General features: G+C 37.5%; 1 protein-coding gene and 1 non-coding gene across 4 annotated transcripts in view; both read right to left on the minus strand.

Annotated features, from left to right (window-relative positions):
• ROBO1 (roundabout guidance receptor 1) overlaps nucleotides 1-21,916 on the minus strand; it is a 1,055,533-nt gene that overhangs the window by 606,933 nt on the left and 426,684 nt on the right. The gene's annotated exons all lie outside the window — the stretch shown is intronic.
• LOC115644665 lies at nucleotides 5,047-5,162 on the minus strand. The gene has a single exon (XR_003998584.1). It is a non-coding gene; the product is annotated as a U5 spliceosomal RNA (small nuclear RNA).

The raw sequence follows: 21,916 nt of genomic DNA on the forward strand, positions 1-21,916 counted from the left end.
TATTTTTAAGGGGCATAAATTATTATAAATCATATTCCTGTTATAATTTTAAAAATCCAATTATTTTTATAAATATGCTTTTTGTACATTTGTCTAAATACAAACCTAGATTTGTTAGGGTTTTTTTAATTGAAAGTTTTTATGGATTATATGTTTTCCCACATGTACTTGATCTTCAAAGGTTCTATTGGATTATTCATTATTAATTACAGTTAAAGCCAAGTTCAGTCAGCATTCATAAATATAAGAAAGTTTATGGAGTAGTGTTTGAAAGACAAGTAGAAGTTAAGGATGAATGTACACTATTGATACAATATTTTAGATGATGGAAAGAACAGGATTCTTGAACAGATTCTAACATAGCTCAGAGATTAAAGACTTTATTCAAATATTCTATCCTTATACAAATGTTTCTTTCTTTCTTTCTTTGCAAGTGGAAATGTTCACTGGTTGTATCCAAAATATTCAGCTTATAGACATCTGGGTAATATATTTAAATATGGCTATTTTAAAGATTCATATATTTTCTTATTTAATATTTGTTTTTTATAATTAGATGCTATGATGATTGGCACTCTGTGAATATTGTGGATAGAGTTAATATTTCAGCTAACTTTCTTTATCATATAGAACAATATAAGATAAACCTTACAGCAGGGAGAATTTGGTCCTGGGTGTCATCCAGCAAGATAAAGAAATTCATTTTCAATGCCCAATAGAGGAAGAACAGTATAAGAGGAAGCAGCATTAGAGGAAGAACAGTATAAAGTTGCTCTGTGTCTGTATAGTCTTACGGGTATTCAAAATCAATCAAAATCAGAGCAAAACACGTTAGGAACAAAACCTTGCACTTCATCAATTCCTTGGAACATTATAGGGGGAATCAAAGAGAAATCAAACAGAAACAGAGAGAGTGAGAGTTTCTTGACATTGGTCACACAGTGGTATGTTTATACAAGAATCAAAGGACTGGAATATGAAGACATGCAGGCCTGATTTTGCAGAAAAGCCTGTTTGCCCCTGATACATTGCAGAAATTGTTCAGGAGCAGTTCACCCTTATGTAAAGACTGCCTTGTTGCCAAGGAGAGTTAGATCTTGAATTATTTTTTTCCATAAGTACCAGATACATAAGTAAAACTGTTCAGAAACAGCTTTAACTTGTATTCACAAGTTTCTGAAAAATAGGGTTACCTTTGCTATATTAATTTGCCCGTCTTGCTTATTTGCATCAACTTCCCTTTTGTTTTCTGTGTTTGCCAGACTTTTGCTTCCTCATCACCTATTTAGCTAATCAAGGGTTTCTCTAGCAGCATAAAGCAGCTGCAAAGCCAACTTTACAGGCTCCCAAAGGATTTCCCCTCATGCAAGGTGAATCCCTTGACAGTAGAGCTGGTTTAGCCATCCCCATCCTGATTCCCAGAGTATTGGGTCTTCCAGAAGAAAAGGGTATGTGTTGGAGCATCATTATGCTCTAGCAATCCTTGGCTGCTCCGGGCGGTCAGGCAGAACTTAGAGACAGTCATAGGCTGCAGTAAGTTACGCTGTGGTCAAAACTGATCCTCATCTGGCCCCAGCTTCTGAGAAGTGCAAAAGTATCTTAAAAGCCCCTTTGCATCAACACAGCTGTATCAAGCATATCTAAAGATCTAAAGATTTAACCACTCAGGATATGTATTTGACTGTGAAATACAAAACCTACTGAGTTAAAGACATGAATAATATTTTCAAAATGCTTAATTTAGGAGCCCAAGTCCCATTTTCAAAAGGGACTTAAGACTGCTGATTTATGATGATACTTGGGCTCCTAAGTTAACTAAGCATTTCGAAAATATTACTCATCTTTAATATGGAAGCTGTAACTTAAACTTGTGTTTCTTAGTGTCCGGCTATACTGAAAAAAGGACAGGAGACATTTGATATGGTTTTAATCAGATTTTATTATTAGATGTCTGGGACCACCTGGCAGATAAAAGTGTACAGTGCAGTGCAGGTGCAGGTAACAGTGCAGTACAGTGCAGGTAAACCCATGTTCAGTCAATAATTACCTGGGGACTTCCACCAGTTCCCCTTCTTTTTCCATCCAGGTTCTCCAGGCAATCCATTGCTGGGACCTTTCCATCCACCTCCTCTCTCATACGAGGTCAAGGTGGGCTATGAAAAATAGGGCTTGGCTCCCTGCCATACTAATCAGAGGAACCCCCCATCTGTTCCATTCCTTTAACCAGCACCTCCTTTTTAAGTCCTGTCCAAGCCATTTATCCAGTCACTGTATTCCTTTTCTATGGAGTACTGGCACTGGACATCCACCCCACATTTACATAATGAGTTGCGACATATAGCCTATTGTCCTTCATGCCACGCTGTCAACAAAGCCCTCCCTTAACCTGCTACGGGGAAAGTGAAAAACCCCCAACTCCACCTAGGCCAATCTGGTGGTAAGGAAAAAATTCCTTCCCAGCCCCCGTAAAAGAGGGGGTGGCTAGCGTAATGCTCACAGAACTTGGTATTTCGACACCTAAAGGGGAGGGAAGCTGGGTGCTGCCTCAGCCTGCTCCATGTAAAAGGGGCTTCACGCTCAGGGCTGCCCCTTTTAAATCCTTCCACCCATCCGGTTCCCAAGGGATGAGTCAGTGTTGCTATGCTGGCTCCTTGTCTCCTTTTGCAGCAGTTTGATCTCTCTGCCGCCCCACCCCCCCAGCCATAAAGCACTGTTCCCTTCATCCAGTCAGATAAATTCTCCCTCTCCCCCCTGCTTAATGGTGCAGTTTGGTGATTTTGACACAGTGAACTTTAAAGACTTAGTGAATTTACCCAAGAGGTATTGTGTAGCTGTTTATAAAATAATTTTTTACCAAATTTAGGACTATTATTATTTATTTCTTTTGCACAAGAATATGGAGGCCAAAGCCCCATTGTGTTTTGCACTGAACAAAACAGGATTTTTAGATACAGGCCTGGGAGTACTTTTCCCAGAATGATATCCCATTTACCATGCACACAGGGTGAACAAGCCGTTATGTTTGAAAGCTCTAATCCTTGCTCTTATTTACATTTTTTTTCTCCTTAAAAATACAGATGGCATGTGCATCATTCCAAGACTAAGAGCGAGGAGCGATGATATAATATTTTTCATAGAAAGAAGACTTGTGGCTTCTCATTCGAGGATTTTACTACAGTCGTTTAATACTTCTAGTTGGAAAACTTACAAATTTTAAATTTGGCACCAACACAACAAAATGTCATTACTTAATGGAAGAGTCTCTGACAATGAAAAAGATACTTCTGTGTTAACTTTACTTAGAAGCACTACAGAATTCAAGTCCACAGGCTTAACATCAAGGTCCTCAGAGGAGCATCTCCAAGAACTGGTAGGAAAATATTTGCAGTCAGTTTTCCAGACACACAACTTAGCCAGAGCGAGTGAATGAAACATTTTAGGTTACAGCTGTTGTGTGACAGGGGATCAGCTAGATTACTATGGTTTAAACCATGATTAATATAGTAATGTAGAGAAAATGCAGACCATGCCCCTTAGCATTCTGATATTTGACACTCTAAATTTTATATGTTGACTTTGATTTATCCAAGGTTTCCATTTGAACAGGTAAAGTTCCCAAATAAATGTATACACTTTTTAAAAAATACTGCTCTGTATATTTTGCATACAGTTAAGAGATCTATATCTTCCTATTCTGAATGCCTTTTACTCAGTACAGTTTTGTAAGGAATTATGAAATGTTTAGCCCCTGAGGCCCAGATTCAGGAAAGCCCTTCTATCCAGGATGAGGGCTTAAGCATGTGTTAGATAGATAGATATTTAAATATATATATTTATCTTTAGTATGTGTATGTATATTCACACACGCACATACACACACTAAAGTTAAGCATGTCCCTAAGGGCTTTCTTGAACAGAGATGGAGTTAAGCACATACTTAGGTGCTGTCCTGGAGTCTAAAATATAATGAAGAATTTGAACTACTGTTGTTCTATTAATAATCATTCAACAAACTGGTTTGGGCCATTATAATACTGGCTTTGCAAAGTCAAAATTTCTATCTTTTTGGAAAACACATAAGAACAACAAAATGATTAATGAACTAGACAGTAAATAACTATTACTTTAGTTCTCTGACTTGAGTGTTGCTATCAAAAATGCAGCATTAAGAGGGATAGACTTTTTAATTTTATTTTTCTGAAGTTTTAATACAACCATATAGACTTATTCAAATACTATGACAAAGAAAACACAGCAGGAGTATGGATTTAATAATAACACAATATGAAATAATCATAGATAACTACTCCTGGATGTTATAAGATAAATAATTCCCTATCAACATCCCTTCAAAAAAATAGAAAAAAATAATAAAGAGAGAAGCATCAGAAGCCAAATATACCTGGAGTCAATTTGTAATGCTCTCATGAAAGACCAAGTGCCTTCATAGTTGGATCCTGTGACTCTGTAAATTATTTTTTTCCCCATTAGTTAACCAGTTAGCCAATCAAAGAATACGGGGGGAAGAGTTCCAATTTCATCAAATGGCTCTTGGCCACTGTTCGTTCCACACAATCTATTTCCTGGCATTACTCCAACAGGGTACATAATCTAGAAAGCCTAAAACACAGAGGTGTGACGTAGGGAATGCCCTTACCCTGGTTACTACATACTTCCAAAATGTAGATATACTTTATGACATTCAAATACTATATGAGACAGGTTTGCATTGAAGCTGTCACTTCTCTAGCATTTACTTTATGCACTTGCTCAGGAGTTCAATAATGTCTTTTTAGAATTTTGTTCTGAAAGAAAAGCAAAGAGAGAACTGGATGTTCTGCATACACTGTGTCAGATATCATCCTACCTGTCAGAGTAAAGTGAGTTATTTTGCTCCTTCTCCCATTTTTCTTTTATGGTATAGTCAGTAAGATAAATCAAGGAGTTCAGCCATTTGTACGTGTTACTCACAAAATGCTTTTTGGTTAACATACCTTTTAAAGTGCACTTCAGGTGAAGACTGCTTTTTTCACAAGGCTGGGTAACAGCCTTACTGAAGTGAAGCCTCAAAAAATTGGATAGAAACTCCTAAACGCGCCTCTCCATGGAAATCGTTAGTAAAAGGCAAAAGATTTACACGATCCAAGAAATCATCTGCAAACACTTGGAAGGTGGTAAGGTGATCGGGAATAGCCAGCATGGATTTGTAAAGAACAAATCATGTCAAACCAATCTGATAGCTTTCTTTGATAGGATAACGAGTCTTGTGGATAAGTGAGAAGCGGTGGATGTGGTATACCATTTGACTTTAGTAAGGCATTTGATACTGTCTCGCGTGATATCCTTATCGATAAACTAGGCAAATACAATTTAGATGGGGTTACTATAAGGTGGGTGCATAACTGTCTGGATAACTGTACTCAGAGAGTAGTTATTAATGGCTCCCAATCCTGCTGGAAAGGTATAACAAGTGGGGTTCCGCAGGGGTCTGTTTTGGGACCGGCTCTGTTCAATATCTTCATCAACAACTTAGATGTTGGCATAGAAAGTACGCCTATTAAGTTTGCAGATGATACCAAACTGGGAGGGATTGCAACTGCTTTGGAGGACAGGGTCAAAATTCAAAATGATCTGGACAAATTGGAGAAATGGTCTGAGGTAAACCGGATAAAGTTTAATAAAGATAAATGCAAAGTGCTCCACTTAGGAAGGAACAATCAGTTTCACACATACAGAATGGGAAGAGACTGTCTAGGAAGGAGTATGGCAGAAAGAGATCTAGGGGTCATAGTGGACCACACTAAATATGAGTCAACAGTGTGATACTGTTGCAAAAAAAGCAAATGTGATTCTGGGATGCATTAACAGGTGTGTTGTAAACAAGACACGAGAAGTCATTCTTCCACTCTACTCTGCGCTGGTTAGGCCTCAGCTGGAGTATTGTGTCCAGTTCTGGGCACTGCATTTCAAGAAAGATGTGGAGAAATTGGAGAGGGTCCAGAGAAGAGCAACAAGACTGATTAAAGGTCTTGAGAACATGACCTATGAAGGAAGGCTGAAAGAATTGGGTTTATTTAGTTTGGAGAAGAGAAGACTGAGAGGGGACATGATAGCAGTTTTCAGGTATCTAAAAGGGTGTCATCAAGAGGAGGGAGAAAACTTGTTCACCTTAGCCTCTAATGATAGAACAAAAAGCAATGGGCTTAAACTGCAGCAAGGGAGATTTAGGTTGGACATTAGGGAAAAGTTCCTAACTGTCAGGGTAGTTAAACACTGGAACAAATTGCCTGGGGAGGTTGTGGAATCTCCATCTCTGGAGATATTTAAGAGTAGGTTAGATAAATGTCCAGGGATGGTCTAGATAGTATTTGGTCCTGCCATGAGGGCAGGTGAGTGGACTCGATGACCTCTCGAGGTCCCTTCCAGTCCTAGAGTCTATGAATCTATGACCTGAAGAGAAACCAGAGTGAGTTATTTGTGGCCTGCTAACAGTTCCACAGTTTCTTTATAATTTTGAGTAGAAAAGGATCTTACTCTATTGGTTGCTGCTATTTACCATGAAAGTCTGTAAAGAAGGCTAAATTTGCCATTGGATAGCCAGATTACCTTCAGTTTCTAGCTATTAGCAAATTTAAATCTGGAATTATTTTGGCATGTAAGTAGAGTTGGTGAGATTAGAAGTGGTAACTGACTTGATTTTCTGAAGAACACTCCAAGAGGAGGTAACTACTGTGTTTTTTTTCTTAAAGGTGCAGGCAACCATTTTAAAAATGGAAGTTCAGAGAGAGAGCAACAGGGTTAGCAATTTTTTCTTCAATCTCAAGCCACATTGGGGCTTGTGAAGAGTTGGTAGGACAATTATTAAAAATCTTAATTGAAAAGCCACATGATAGAAACACAAATCAGGAATTCTTACTCACCAATTTGGACATCATTTCTTAAGTATCTTGTGGGATTTCTGTGGTATCTTAATAATCCATAAGAAGTTTTGTACAACTCTACTTCTTTCAAAAGTTGAAGCAGGAAATTTAAGTAGAATTAAGCTAACATACACATACATCTTGGTCGTACACTCATTTTAATAGCTTCTATCTTTCCCAATAAACATACTGATAGTGGACACCATTTCTCCGTATCATTTGTCACTTCTCAGAGTATGACATCCATGTTTTCAGATACTATTATTGATAAATCAGAACATATCCTGATGCCTAATAGGTTATGAAAGCACAATGACTGTATATGAGAGATATTTGGTCTACAAGAAACATTAATTAATCAAACTTATTCCAGTTTATCTGAAATCCAGATATTTCACTGAAGCAGTTTACTGCAGATCCTAGCAGTGAAATTGAAGATGAGGGATTTTTGAGAGTGAACAGAATGTCAGCCATGTATAGACTAATCTTTTACTCTTTATCCCAGATGGTATATCCTTCAATGGATGTTGTCTGTCTGATACATGCTGTCAGAAGTTCCATGGCTATATCAAATAGTAGAGGTAATACAGGGCATTGCTGATGCATTCCTCAATTTAACAAGAAAGTGGAGAAGATAACTATACTTCAGAAGAGAGGCAAGGAATGATTTTCTCAGGACTGCTTGTATATATGGCCAGTTCACTTGATCAAAAGCCTTTCCAGCATCTAACAATAGGATAAGCAGCTGGAGCATCAGTTGTTTGTGCCTGGAATATCTTTAGAGTGTTGTCTACCACTGATCTGCTGCGAATAAAACCCATCTGGTCCTCATGAAAGATTGATGGAGCAATGTTGTTTAAGTGTGAAGCAAGAATCTTTATCAGTATTTGTAATCTGTGTTCAACAGCAAGGTGGGCGGTAAACTCCACAGTGAAGACCATTCATGTCTTTCTTTCGAATTAGAGTAATTATTGCTGTCGTCATATCTCGTGACATTATTTCATTGTAGACGTCTGTATCAGTACTAACTGATTGATAAATGTCTTATAAAATTCTGCTGGAAAACCATCACACTCAAGCACTGTGCTGAAGTTGAGTAAGATAATTTAACTTCTTCTAGCTTGTTTAACTTCTAATAGAGTTTTCTTCTACAGAGAGAGATCTTATTCCATATAATCAGATGGAGGTACTTTCCAAGCAAAATGTCAATGTCATGTATTGGGCATAAAGTGGAATGACTTAATCAGTAATGCAGATGTTTATGGTCATTTTGATCTACAGACTAGTGGGGCCATTGTCCGCAGGCGGCACTTTATGCTTTTCGGACATGTCGCAAGGATGCCAGCAAAGACATACCAGCGAATGCCATTCTCCGGGTGGCTTATAACCTCCAGTACAAAATTCCACCAACTGAGGGGGAGAGGTGGCCTAGAGGCAGATGCCCTATTACATGGGTTCATCAAATCTTTTCCGATGTTGGACTCTTAAGTGGTCAACCTTTTGCGGTTGGGGAAGAATGGACCAAATGGTGAACGATCGTTACAGCTGGCTGTCTGGCTAAGAGTTGAAGAACAAGAAGATGGAGGTACTGATAATGTATTTAGGGGTAGTCCCTCCAAGAATTGGTCAAATATATTGGAATTGAACTGATCATGAGATATGTAAAGGAATTCATAAAAGTTTTTAAACTGCCTGTTAGTTTTAACAGATTCTAGTACAGAAAATTTATTGTCCTGTAACAAAGGGAATACAGTACCATTGGATGAAGCCATTTTAATTTTCTTCACTAGGAGCTTGCTTGCTTTATCCCACAATTCATAATTCCTCTGTTGAATCACTAAGCAATAAATTCAATATTGGTGGACATACGTTCATTGTATTTGTATATTGAAACAATGAGAGAGTGCATCAGCTCATTATTGTGAGGGTCTTTATTTTCCTCCCAAAATTATCAACCTCCTCTGTCAAAGAATTAAGTAATTCATTCATTTTTGTACTCTTTTCAGATGTGAATTTTATACATTCTCCCGTTAAGGTAATGCTTCCCATAAAGTTGTAGTAGAGGAGACAGTATTTGTATTTTCCTTCAAAAAGCTGTAATGGATGCTTCAATAATATGAAGAAATGCCGGGTCTCTCACTAGATGTGTGTTTAATTTCCATCTTGAGAATCTTGTAGCACTATGACAAGTATCTATGTGAAGAGAAATTGGAGCATGATCAAAGACGATATTACCAACTTCCTCCTCCAGACATGCAGGAAATAGTATTTTAGATATCATAAAAAAAATCTAACCTGAAATAGTAATCATGAATTATGGAGAAATATGTGTAGTCATGCTTTGTAGGATGCTTCATTCTCTAAATATTCACTAGTCCAATAACCTTCACTAAGGATAATGAGTGGTTTGCAAAGGCCTGAGATTTTTGCTAAAAACATTGAGATTTGTCTAAGATATCATCAATGACAGTGTTCCAATCTCCTTCTAGCACCACTGGGACATGGGACATATCAACTCTGTTGGAAACAATGCCAGTTATTTCTTCAATAAAGGTATGTTCCCACCTCTAGGCTTATATACACTCTCCAAAAATAATCTCTTAGTATTGAAAATGCCATCAATTATTATGTTTTTGCCCTCTGGATCTGATTATGACTGAATATATTCAAAAGTTAGGCGCTTGTGGATTAGTATTGCTATTCTCCTGCTTCTGAATTTTAAAGAGCAGTGGTATTCATGTCCCACCCATGTTTTATTAATTCTGTCTGCATGTTCATTCCTGAAATGGGTCTCCTGAAGTAACGCTATATGACATCCATTTGATTTTAAGTGCCTCAAAGTTTTGATTCTCTTGGAGGGTTCACGAAAAAAAGCAGTGACTGGTCAGCTGCTAATTGACACCAAATAGATTGACAGCCTTCAAGTGCCTCTCCATACAAAAGGAAAATATACCACTCATTTTACCATTAACATCCTGGACTTCCAACATGGGCACATTCAGTTCCCAGATGGCGTATACCTGCATACACCCTCCTCCTCCCCATCCACAATACATATTTATTATGAATCTGTTGGAAATATATTTACCAAAATACCATGCCCCAGTGTATATAAAGCTTATTGCTTCATAGATATGAATGCATAATAGTATAGTATATAAATTCTAATATGCACATGGCATGTAAATATTTATACCAATAGTCTAATACAAATGGTAAATATAAAGTGTCACAAATGATAGTATGTGTGCAAATAAATATAAATATTATCACCATGTGCATATTATAAAGATATACACTTTAAGTATGGGTAGAAACATAAAAATAAACACACAAATGCCCATATAAGGTGATACAGGTATTCACAAATAACACACAAATAGTTATGAATATATTAATGTCATGTATATATAAAAAATAAATATAGATAAAAATATAAGTAGAAATGTTATAAGAGTAACACATTCCACTGTTGTGTGCAGTGTTGTTGCAACCATGTTGGTCCCAGAATAATAGAGAGACAAGGTGGGTGAGGTAATATCTTCACTGGATCAACTTCTGTTGGTGAGAAAGATATTACCTTACCCACCTTATTTCTCTAATAAGAGTAATATAATTATTATAAATATCTAGATATATTTATGTTGACTTTTCAATATATTGAAAATGTTGATTATCAAGCTATGCTAAATATCTTGTCTAACAGTACTCATATGTTATAACACTATAAAATATTTCAAATATGTAAAATATATGTTCATGAGTTTCCTAGTTTTCTCAATCACAGATCCTTTTCTTGAGAGCTTATACTCTCCATTTTATTTTCTTTTATGAGAAGATCATGCTTTTACCCTTAGTGAGATCTGATTTCAATTCCTGCAGTGCTTGCCAAGCATCCAACAAGGTACTGAAGTATTTCACAGAGTCTGTTAGCTTCATTATGAAGACTGCAGGATATTTGAGACTGTATTTAATTTCTGATCCCAAGAGCTTGTTTGATGACATTAAGCTCTGCTCTCTTCTTGCTTAAATTTACAGAGAAGTCTGGATACAAAGAAAATTTAAAAGCCTTTTACTTAAGAGTTCCCTTTTGCCTAGCACCAGACATCAGCTTAATTTTGTCATTAAATCATAGCAATTTAAAGATGATGGGTTTGTGGTTATTATTGCTTTCTTCTCTGCCACTCTTTCAATCTCCAAAGAAAGGAACATGGGATCCAATCCTAGTAACTCAGGGTATTCTGGAGAAAGCTAATTGTTGTTGTTGATTTTTTTTTAATTGCCAGCCCTTCAGGGACCCCCACTAATCACAAACTGTGTGATCTATTTTCAACATCATCTTGTTTCACCTGCTTTTATGGTAGTTTTTCATAGTTCATATTCTCCCTCATCATTAGCGAGCTCAAGATATCTTGAGATAAAAGATCAAATTTGGTAGTTAGAAAGTACTCCATAGCCACAAAGTCCAGTGTGAGAGACTACTGGATTTCCTCATTCTTACCTTGCTCTGGAGATTCAGACTTGGGTTGTTTGGCGTTTCTATTTTTGTCAGCAGGATCCATCACACCACAACAAAAAAGTGTCCCCCTCATCTAGTTAGCAAATTTCTTATAGAAAAGTTATGGTTTAGATACCTGAGAGCCCTTCATTGATGAGGATTAGTGGGTGAGGAGGCCAGGAGCTAGGCAGCCATCTTCTCTAGAGATCATGTGATTTCCTCCCCACCCCACAAACAGAAGGATTTTTTTTTATTTATAAAAGCAGCAAAGAATCCTGTGGCACCTTATAGACTAACAGACATTTTGGAGCATGAGCTTTTGTGGGTGAATACCCACTTTGTCGGATGCATGCATGTATTCACCCACGGAAGCTCATGCTCCAAAACATCAGTTAGTCTATAAGGTGCCACAGGATTCTTTGCTGCTTTTACAGATCCAGACTAACACGGCTACCCCTCTGATACTTTTTTATTTGTAATAGTCTCAGAAACATCAATGACACAATGTGGATTAATGAATACCTATGAGAAGCTGAGAGGCTCCCCAAAAGACCCTTTAGGAACTGGTTGTCCTTAACAGGAAGTCAAAGACTGATAAGGGAAGCACACATCCATTTCTGTTTAAAGGTCTAGGGTAGAAAAGATAGAGCTATTTGGTGACAAAGATAGAAATAACTGGCTATCCTCGCCTTTTGAAGACAACAATAGGTATTGGAGGAATCCCAGTGCTGGCAGGGAAGCAGATGAACATTTTGCATGGAGATTCTAGTTCATGAACAACCTGAAAATTAATCAGATCTGCAAGGATTGTTTTGGTGTCAGCCCTTACTAACGAAACTGCATGCCTCAGTCTGGGAATCACACATACCAAATGTGGCACCATTTAAAGAGTTCCAGTACTAACTCCTTGTCAAGTGTGTAAAACCTTCTCTTCCTCTTTAACTACCCTTATGGCCAACACTGGCGCATTTTTCCTTCGCTGGAATGAAGATTGTTATTGTGTGATCAAGAGATTTCAGAAAATTAGGCACAGGGAATGGAGATTCATATGGAGGGCTCACTGAAAATTCTCAAAAGATGTGTTCAATACCATTCTCTAGATCAAGGGTAGCCAACCTATGGCATGGGTGCCAAAGGCGGCACACGAGCTGATTTTCAGTGGCACTCACACTGCCCGAGTTCTGGCCATCAGTCTGGGGTGCTCTGCATTTTAATTTAATTCTAAGATCGTATCACTTAAATGACAGTATCATTGCAACTGTCTTCCATACAGCAGAGGGAAAAATAATTGGTAAAGATGAAGAGACTAGTATTCTGTAGAGCCAGATTTTTCTCCACTGTTCATTTTCTATAACTGCAGTAAAATAAGTGCTCCTTGGGGGCACATTAGGAAAAGAATAGTAATTAAGTTTATGAAAGGATAATCTGTTTAAAACTGAATTAGAATTGACTAAAACTAAATCTAAAGTATTGTAGGACAAAAAGGAAAAAAACTAGCTGAGTCCTGTATAGTTTATTCAAAAGCATTTCCAGCCCTATCAAACTAAACTCTGTGATTTGGAGTCAATCCACTACCTTTCTCAGTGTCTGTAACCTCTATTTGAAATAGAAAAGATTGCATCACTGGACAGCAAGCACATTCTGCTTCTCCCTAAGGTACCATGCATTGAACCTAACAAACCCCAAAGCTAAATAAATATAAACTGAGCTGATGAATGATCCTATGCAACTTACTATCACCACTACCACACAAATGTACACATTATTTTAACATGATATATAGATTATAATCTATTTTAAACAAGCCCCACTGGTGGAGATGCTAATACCTCAGTGCTCATAAAAGGTATTTTTCCACCACAATTGTATTATAATTCAACTGATATTATTTTTTTTAAAATCACTGTTGTACACCATTATTTAGTAATTAGACATACTTTGCTTTCAACTTATCAGCCAGAGCTTTGAAGGCAAAGAACACTACATAATTAATAATTTTCGTAGTACCACTTACTGTGTAGCACAGCTATTGAACCCATATTCAAGACATGTTTTTATGGAACCGTTCCATCTACAGATCTAGTTAACTCATACACAGAATGTAATACAAACTGTGGAAACATGTAACTTGAACCAATGGGTTTGCTGCAAAGCTAGCTGAAGTCAATGGAAAGATTCTGTTGACATCACTGAGATTTGGATCTTGCCCAATATGATGTCATGAGAACACAATGAACATACTACATTTTTCATTTACCTATACATTATGATTTCCAGTTGTAGTACTGAAGAGATTAGAACTATGCAATTTATTCTGCATAAATCAGAATAAGCCTAGAGTGCAAAATTCTTTGTTAAATCTGTTTATGTTGATTTTGATTTGTATAAAAAGTAAAAAGCGGCTTCTATCAAACATCCCAGGTTTCCAAATAAAAAGACAGCAGAATACAAAACAGCCCTGCCACAATACCCGATCCTCTGTGACAGCCCACTCAAATAGATGTGTCTTGCAGTGTTCCCCAAAGGTCAATGAACTACTGAAGCTAGCATTTAAACACCAATATGAATTATGTTAATCACCCAATCATGTTATACACCTTTGACTTGCACCTGAAAGGAAGAGAGAACCTTATAATTAAAGTGATGGCAAAGGAAGTGCAGTGTAATTGAGAACTTGGAAATCATCTGAATTCTGCTAAGAATTGCCAAATATATCTGAAACTTGAGGGATGTGGAAATGCTCTACTATTCCAGAAGAGTCAGTGTGTCTTAGCAATATTGCATGTATAACTGTTTTTTGTTTTTCCATTGGGAGCTATATGTTATTCTGTGTTAAACTATACCCTTGATGATCAGTTTACATTTTAAAATATATTTTAAACATTTTAGAAATATATTGTCATCCAATATTTGTTTGATGCCCTATCCCAGTACCATAGATTTTCCTGGGGAAAACTGTTATTATAGTAAGAATAATAACAACCCTCCTCGCTACCCAACATATGGCAACAACTTCTTGTGCAATACTTTATCTGAGGTTTGCTGAATATAAACAAAATATTTTTAGTGTGTGTGGCTGAATTTAGTTAATGGCAAGAATGTTCATAAATCTTTATAATAACCTATTGCAACTGTTTCATAGGTAATTAACAAATCAACAATACTTTTTTAAAAAAATTACACACACAGTACATAAACAGATTTATTTGTGTATACACACATGCACCTCCCAATACTCCAATACTATGACATTAAAAAAAAATCTCAGCCACACTGCTGATAGCTTATACAGTGACTCAGTTTCAATCTGAGATACATGGGCATGCACTCTAGCATATTCTGAAAAATATGTAACTGCTTTATGCATGCATCTTATGCTGTGGTTACGTTCCGCAGTCAGCGTGTAAAGCGAAAATCGCAAATAGTCAAAATTACATTGAGTGTAATGGCTGATGGAATTGCCCGCACTACAGGTACAGTATTAAAATTGTTATTTTTCTCTTTTTTTTTGTTTTGTTTTTGCCAACCGTGTAAAGCTGAAATCGCGCATTTTAAATGTGCGTAAGATGCAACAGACCTGTATTTAAAAATTATGCGTCTTCTGTCAGAAGATGAGGATTTATTTTTGCAGTAGTAAAATGCATTTTTATTGCTAGAAAATTGATTCTGCTCTTGGGCGAAAGCATCATTAGTTAAGTGGTCCACATATTATATGGGAAATACCTGATTACCAGATTTCAAATAGTGGATGATATTGCAAAAGTGATACACTAAAATCAAAACAAATTAAAAAAAAGAAAAGAAAAGAAAAAAGAAAAACATATTAGCTTTTGCTATTAAATGTCAATATAAAATTATTGCACTCTACAGCTGTTTGGTGCCCCTTGTAGTGTTGCTGTTATATTTCAGTTTCTGGTAAACTAGTGTCCACATCGTAAAAACTAACACCACAATTGGCAGCAGCTGGCACCATTGTTGTCTCAGAGAAGACATAAATAGGCCAAGAGAACAAAGTCTTCTCTCAATCCCAGAGATTATCTCAGCAGAACAGAATTGAGGTATTAGCAAGGACCTTTACCTAAACTGTAATTTTTTTATGGATTGGATATATAGGGAGCTTCATTCATTAGTATGGTTAACACAAGCAATAAGAACTCCCTCCTTTTAAAAAAAGAAGTGAAAGAGTACACTAGGCTTCAAGATAATGCTGTAAAAAAATCCCCACATTTACTCCCTACATTTAGCCAGTAATACAGAAAGTACCAGATATCTCACAGGAAAGTGTTTTCATATGAGAAATCCAAGTCAATTTTGCCAGACCCAAGAGGTTTGAATATAGTATTTTGGAGAAGGTTGGGAAAATTATTCAAAGTTCTTGATACCGATCTCCAAATCATATTTTCAAACTGTTTGAAGTTTGCTTTTGCTAATACTAGCCCACAGAGACATCTACACCTTTTTAATGCCTTCCTTTGGGCTTGATTTAACATCCCTTAAAGTCAATTGGAGTTTTTCAGTAGATTTCAAGGAGGTCATGATCTGATCTTTGAGATAGAAAACTAAAGTACCAGCATGGTCCCCTTTGCAAACAATGGTATGGTTAGAGTGAGATAATTTAAAAAACCAACTTTCAGCTTCCAAACATTTGCCTCAGACTAAAACTAAATTGAAAACTACACTGGTTAGGTGGATCCATTTAAAAAAAAAAAAATCCTAGTGCCCTTGAAGACAATGTCAGAATCCCCATTGACTTTAATGGGACCACGATTTTACCTCATTATCATGGTTGCTGGGGTGTCAATGACCATGATTTTTATTGCCTTCCCCAAATCCTGCACCCCTAAAGTCATATTTTTCCACCACCGGATTTATGACTATCTACTTAAAGCCTTAGTTGTTGTTAACTATTATTTATAAAAACCTTTCTTGTAAATTCCTGGCTTGTAAATTACTTTTGTGTAATTCTGTGAAAGTAAAAACAGGTAGTTCATGTACCAGTAACATGTCTGTGTAATATAATATGTTGTATGCATTGCTGCTGTAATAGTTTTTCTTCACAGAGTATTGTTGCAATTTTTCCTAGGCATTTCAATAAATTATACTTTATAAACAGACATTTTAATACTATAACAATTTTCAAAATAATTATTAAACTCTTGCCTCAATCTTACAAAAATGTACAAAAATAAGTTCTTATTAAAAAGCCTGACAAACTATAACTTTAAAGGGACAATAACAGGTGATAAGCAATGAAAGATGCAATGCTAATAAAAGTTATAATGCTAAGTAAGGCAGGAGGTTGAAAGTCAGTCTCATAGGGCAGCTGTGAGGTTCTAAAGGAAGCTAGTTCAGTAAAAGAGATATTGAATGAAAAGAAAGATTGATTGCAGTAGGTTCTGCATCTGGCCTTTTTTATTTCAAATGGATCCACGTTTAGTAGCACATGAATTGTATTAACAGTAAACTATTCTGTTCTGAACTATTTTGTTTCATTATATCTTAGGTGAGTAAAGAATTCATTGGTTTGTAAAATACACACACAGAAACACCATTATGTATGTATTAATTCCTTGGACTTTTTCATCCATCAGGATAAAAATTGTTCATTTAAACAAAATTTTATTTGTGGCGGCTTCCTACTAGCATGTTAGCAACATCACATGTTGGAAGGTAATAGCTTACATTGGATGTGGAGAGTCAAAATGCTGCCTTTGCAGAGTCTCCTGCATAAGGAGTCATCCATCTATCCCAGCAACTTCTGCTGGGGAAATAAGCCAGCCTCTTCCATTAGCAAGGAATCTGGCAATTTGCTCCATACTGTCTTGCTCTGATAGGATTCACTTTAATGCACTGAATTTGTTTTGCACATAAAGAGTGCTGCATGTAAGACTCCTGCACAGAAATCTTTATGCTGTGAAGGCCAATGTTTATGCACATACACTTAGGTACATAAAAAAAATTGAAAAGGATAACAAATATTTATGTTGTGTGTGTTAAAATCTATATATATCTTTCATGTGTTTTAAAATATAAAAATAGCTATTTATTAGAAAATCCTGAAAATAGAATGTATACCCTAAACTCAAAAGCTGAGGACAATAGTCAAAGTAGACTGCATTTTTTTTTAACTTTTGGACAATATTTTACTTTTATGCAAGTCAGTCAAAATGTGTGTACATTTTTATTTGTCAATCTATTATAGTGTAAAGAACATCAAAACCCTCATTCTCTCTTTTCCTGGATGATACTATATATTCAGACATACAAATGCCGAAATGCGGGAAGTGATAGTTTCTTTCAGTTGTAATTTTAGCACAGTGGCTCTCAAACTTTTGTACTGGTGACACGTTTCACATAGCAATCCTCTGGGTACGTCCACACTACCCTCCGGATCGGTGGGTAGCAATTGATCTATCGGGGATCGATACATCGCGTCTCGTCTAGACCCGATAAATCAATCCCTGAATATGCTCTCATCGACTCCGGAACTCCACCAGGGCGAGAGGCAGAAGCGGAGTTGATGGGGGAGCTGGGGCCGTCGATCCCGCTCCGTGAGGATGGGAGGTAAGTTGAAATAAGATACATTGACTTCAGCTATGCTATTCCCATAGCTGAAGTTGCGCATCTTACATCAACCATCCCTAGTGTAGACCAGGCCTTTGAGTGCGATCCCGCACCGTTATAAATTAAAAACACTTTTTAATATGTTTAACACCATTATAAATGCTGGAGGCAAATCAGGGTTTGGGGTGGAGGTTTACAGCTCATGACCTCCCCATGTAATAACCTGGCAACCCCCTGAGGGGTCCTGACCCCCAGTTTGAGAACCCTTGTTTTAGGAAAATGTGTTAGAACAGAGTTGCTAAGCTGTAACTTGATTTGATGACAGCAATAGCAAGCACTGAAAGGTAAAGCGTTCAGATTTGGTATTTTAAAATATGCTTTGAATTAATGTGGTTTGGTTTGCTTTTTCAAATAAACAATGCTTCGCCTTGAAGATTCCCACAGAATGTTCTCTAAAGATAATTGAGCATTCCCAGAAGATTGCTTTGATGATATTTTGCTCTAGGGTTAGCAGATGTGGGAGAACGAAGTATCCAAGACTTCTGCAGTATTAGGTGTGATCCTTCTTAAAGAAGTGAGACTAAAACTAGAATATTCAATACACTTGATCATTTTAAAACATGAAAATACAAGTTAGCAACAACAACAAAAAATCAGTAGTATCAGCTTGAGATGGATCCTGTCTACTGAAAAACTCCAATTGACTTTAAGGGAAGTTAAATCAAGCCCAAAGGAAGGCATTAAAAAGGTGTAGATGTCTCTGTGGGCTAGTATTAGCAAAAGCAAACCTCAAACAGTTTGAAAATATGATCTGGAGATCGGTATCAAGAACTTTGAATAATTTTCCCAACCTTCTCCAAAATACTATATTCAAACCTCTTGGGTCTGGCAAAATTGACTTGGATTTCTCATATGAAAACACTTTCCTGTGAGATATCTGGTACTTTCTATATTACTGGCTAAATGTAGGGAGAACAATTTTTCTTGTGTTTTTTCAGCTTTCCTATTTCCAGGAACAGCCAGAAACAGGATATGAAGAGGCAAAATAAAATAAAATAATAAAAAAAGAAACCTTCAAATCCCAGGGGCAGGGCTGGGTTCAGTTCTAACTATAGATGAATGGTTTTGCTATCTCTTGTTTACACCAGGATGCCTGGAAGTAAGGATAGGTTCTGTCAAAATGGAAATAAATAGTAAACAATCCTGGAAACATTACCTAATATCCCCCTGATATCCTCCAAGGATGACATCGAAGCAGAGCTTGGGAGCAGGTGAGACATTGAATCCTGGATCTTGCGTTTAGTGGGCCCAATCACATCGTTTGCGAAGACCCTGGGGTTTACTTGGACTAGTCATGAACCTATTCATGTTTATATGCAGAGATTTGAGGTCATATCGAGGTCAGCTACAGCAAATCAGTCTAACTCCACTGCTATGGAGCTAGGTCAAATTACACCAATTGAAGTTCTGACCCTTCATCTTTATTGCTTTCATAAAGTAACATATACTTTTAGAGTGTTATAAAAGTACATAAACTACATATTACATAAGGTCATTATTAGTAGCTATGTTCATCCCGTCAAATGTCATTATTTAAAAAGGAGACTGGTAAATAAACCTGCTATCCTAACATAGATATGTCTATGACTTTGCTCACTCTAATTAGCTGGAAAATGCTTACAAATTGTGGATGTTTGCTGTGTTTAAGAGCATGACACAAAGTTTACCCTCTTAGTACCCTGACTACAGCTACTCTCTGAGGGCTTGTTGTCATCAGACTTTGTGCTAAAATGATTTTTCAAGATAAATTTGCCCATATAATATCAACTGCTTTAATCTCCTCCCTCATTTTATTATAACTCAAATCTGTATGCTGAATTGTTTATACTGGTACACGGTGGCAGGGGAGAAGGAAGAGAGATTTAAGTAACAGTGTAAGAAAACTAATCTTTAGACCCAAACTGCCATTGCTAAAAAATAAAAAATGATGATTGCACAAACATACACTTCTAGAAAATAGAAAGCCATTGCAACTCATCTGTCCAGAAAAATATTCAGTGAATTAAGGGAAAATAACAATTTCATGCTATGAGGGAAAATCTGTCATATTAATGACGAAGCCAAATGGAACCTGCTGGTCTAATGTAGCAAATCTTTAGTAAATTCCAATTACGATCAAAGTAAGGAACTGCGAGCAATTTTTCCCTATAGGTAGAGGTAAAATGTGTTCTTAAAGGAAAAAATCTGACAACTTTGGTCACAGACAAAGATCAGTTGCTTAAAATATCTGAATTTGTCATTCCTAAATATAGTTATATATTAATATAATAGATACAGAATTTAAGATATGCTTTAAAAATGCTTGTCATTGTTTTAATATCTCGATAAATCTGAATTGCTTTGATGTCTCGCTAGGGTTGCCAATGTCTAATCACACAAAACCAAACACTCTGGCTCTGTCCTGCCCCTTCCCGAGGCCCCACCCCCTGCTCACTCCACCCTCACTCACTTGCTGATTTTCACTGGGCTGATTCAGAGTGAGGGTTCCAGGGTGGTGTCATAAATGAGGGGTTCAGGGTGTGGGAGGGGGCTGGGGCAGGGAGTTGGGGTGCCGCACGGGGAGAGGGCTCCAGCTGGGGGTATGGGCTCTTGGGTGGGGCCAGGGATGAGGGGATTGCAGTGCAGGAGGGGGCTTTGGGCTGGATGGTGGGGCTGAGGGGTTTGGAGTGTGGGAGTGAGGGCTCCAGCTGGAGGTCTGGGATTGGGGGTGGAGCCAGGGCTGAGGCATTTGGGGTACATGAGGGGGCTCTGGGCTGACGCAGGGGTTGGAGTGCAGGGGGGGTATGGGCTCTGGGCTGGAGTTGAAAGCTCCGTGGTGGGGCCAGAAATGAGGGGTTCAGGGTGTGGAAGGGGACTCAGGGCTGGGGCAGGGTATTGAGATCCAAGAAGGGGTGAGGGCTCCAGGTGGCGCTGATCTCAGGTGACTCTTGGAAGCAGTCACATGTCCCTCTGACTCCTAGGCAGAAGCACAGCCAGATGGCTCTGCGTGTGCTGCCCCCATCCACAGGTGCCGCCTCCGCAGCTCCCACTGGCTGCGGTGCTGATCAGAGTTACCACGATCCCTTTTTGACCGGGGGTTCCGATAATCCCCTACATCTGAGAGAGAGCAGAGCATGCAAGGTTTGAACAAACGTCTTCAGCCACATTCTACTCTCACTTTGTGACAAGAGAAGGACTACTAGTAGATGAACAACACATGAAGAAGACTTTGGCCTCCAGAGATGTTTCGAATTAATTTATTTTATTTTTAAAAATATTTTGTGCAAAACAAATGTCTGGTTCATATTAAACAAATGGTGAATTATCTAAAGCATTGATAATTTAAGTGATTTGTAAAATACATACTAGATCATCAAACAGTATCTCTTATATTAAACAGCTGGGAGAGCCCATGCATTCAAGTATTGAGGTGTACCTTTGTCTCAAATATGGGGCTAAAACCAGGGCCAGAACATGTACCCAGGCAAGGATGTAAAGAAAAGAAGACACACACACCGTTACACAAACCTTGGGTGAAAATCCTGGCTCTACTGAAATCAAGAACAAAATCCCACTGATATCAGTAGGGCCGGGATTTCACCCTTAAGTCTACGCACACAAGAGTAACGGAGCCTGAATATTAATCACAGCAGGTAGACAGGGAGTGGCTGATTAAATCATTTTATAAAACAATTTTCCTACATGAAGTCTAGCTGAGTAGGTTGCTGCTCAATGGCTCATGTTCATGCCTCTCCACTACTGAATATTCCCAAAGAACTTGTCACTAATGGATTGCATTTTTATGTCATCATGATTTACAGAGTGATATAAGGACAATTATATAACCATTTACTTAAATTCACAACTTCTTGAAGCTCAACAGAATTCTTTTGTT

The sequence above is a fragment of the Gopherus evgoodei genome, chromosome 1 (assembly GCF_007399415.2).
Source record: "Gopherus evgoodei ecotype Sinaloan lineage chromosome 1, rGopEvg1_v1.p, whole genome shotgun sequence".
NCBI lineage: Eukaryota > Metazoa > Chordata > Testudines > Testudinidae > Gopherus > Gopherus evgoodei.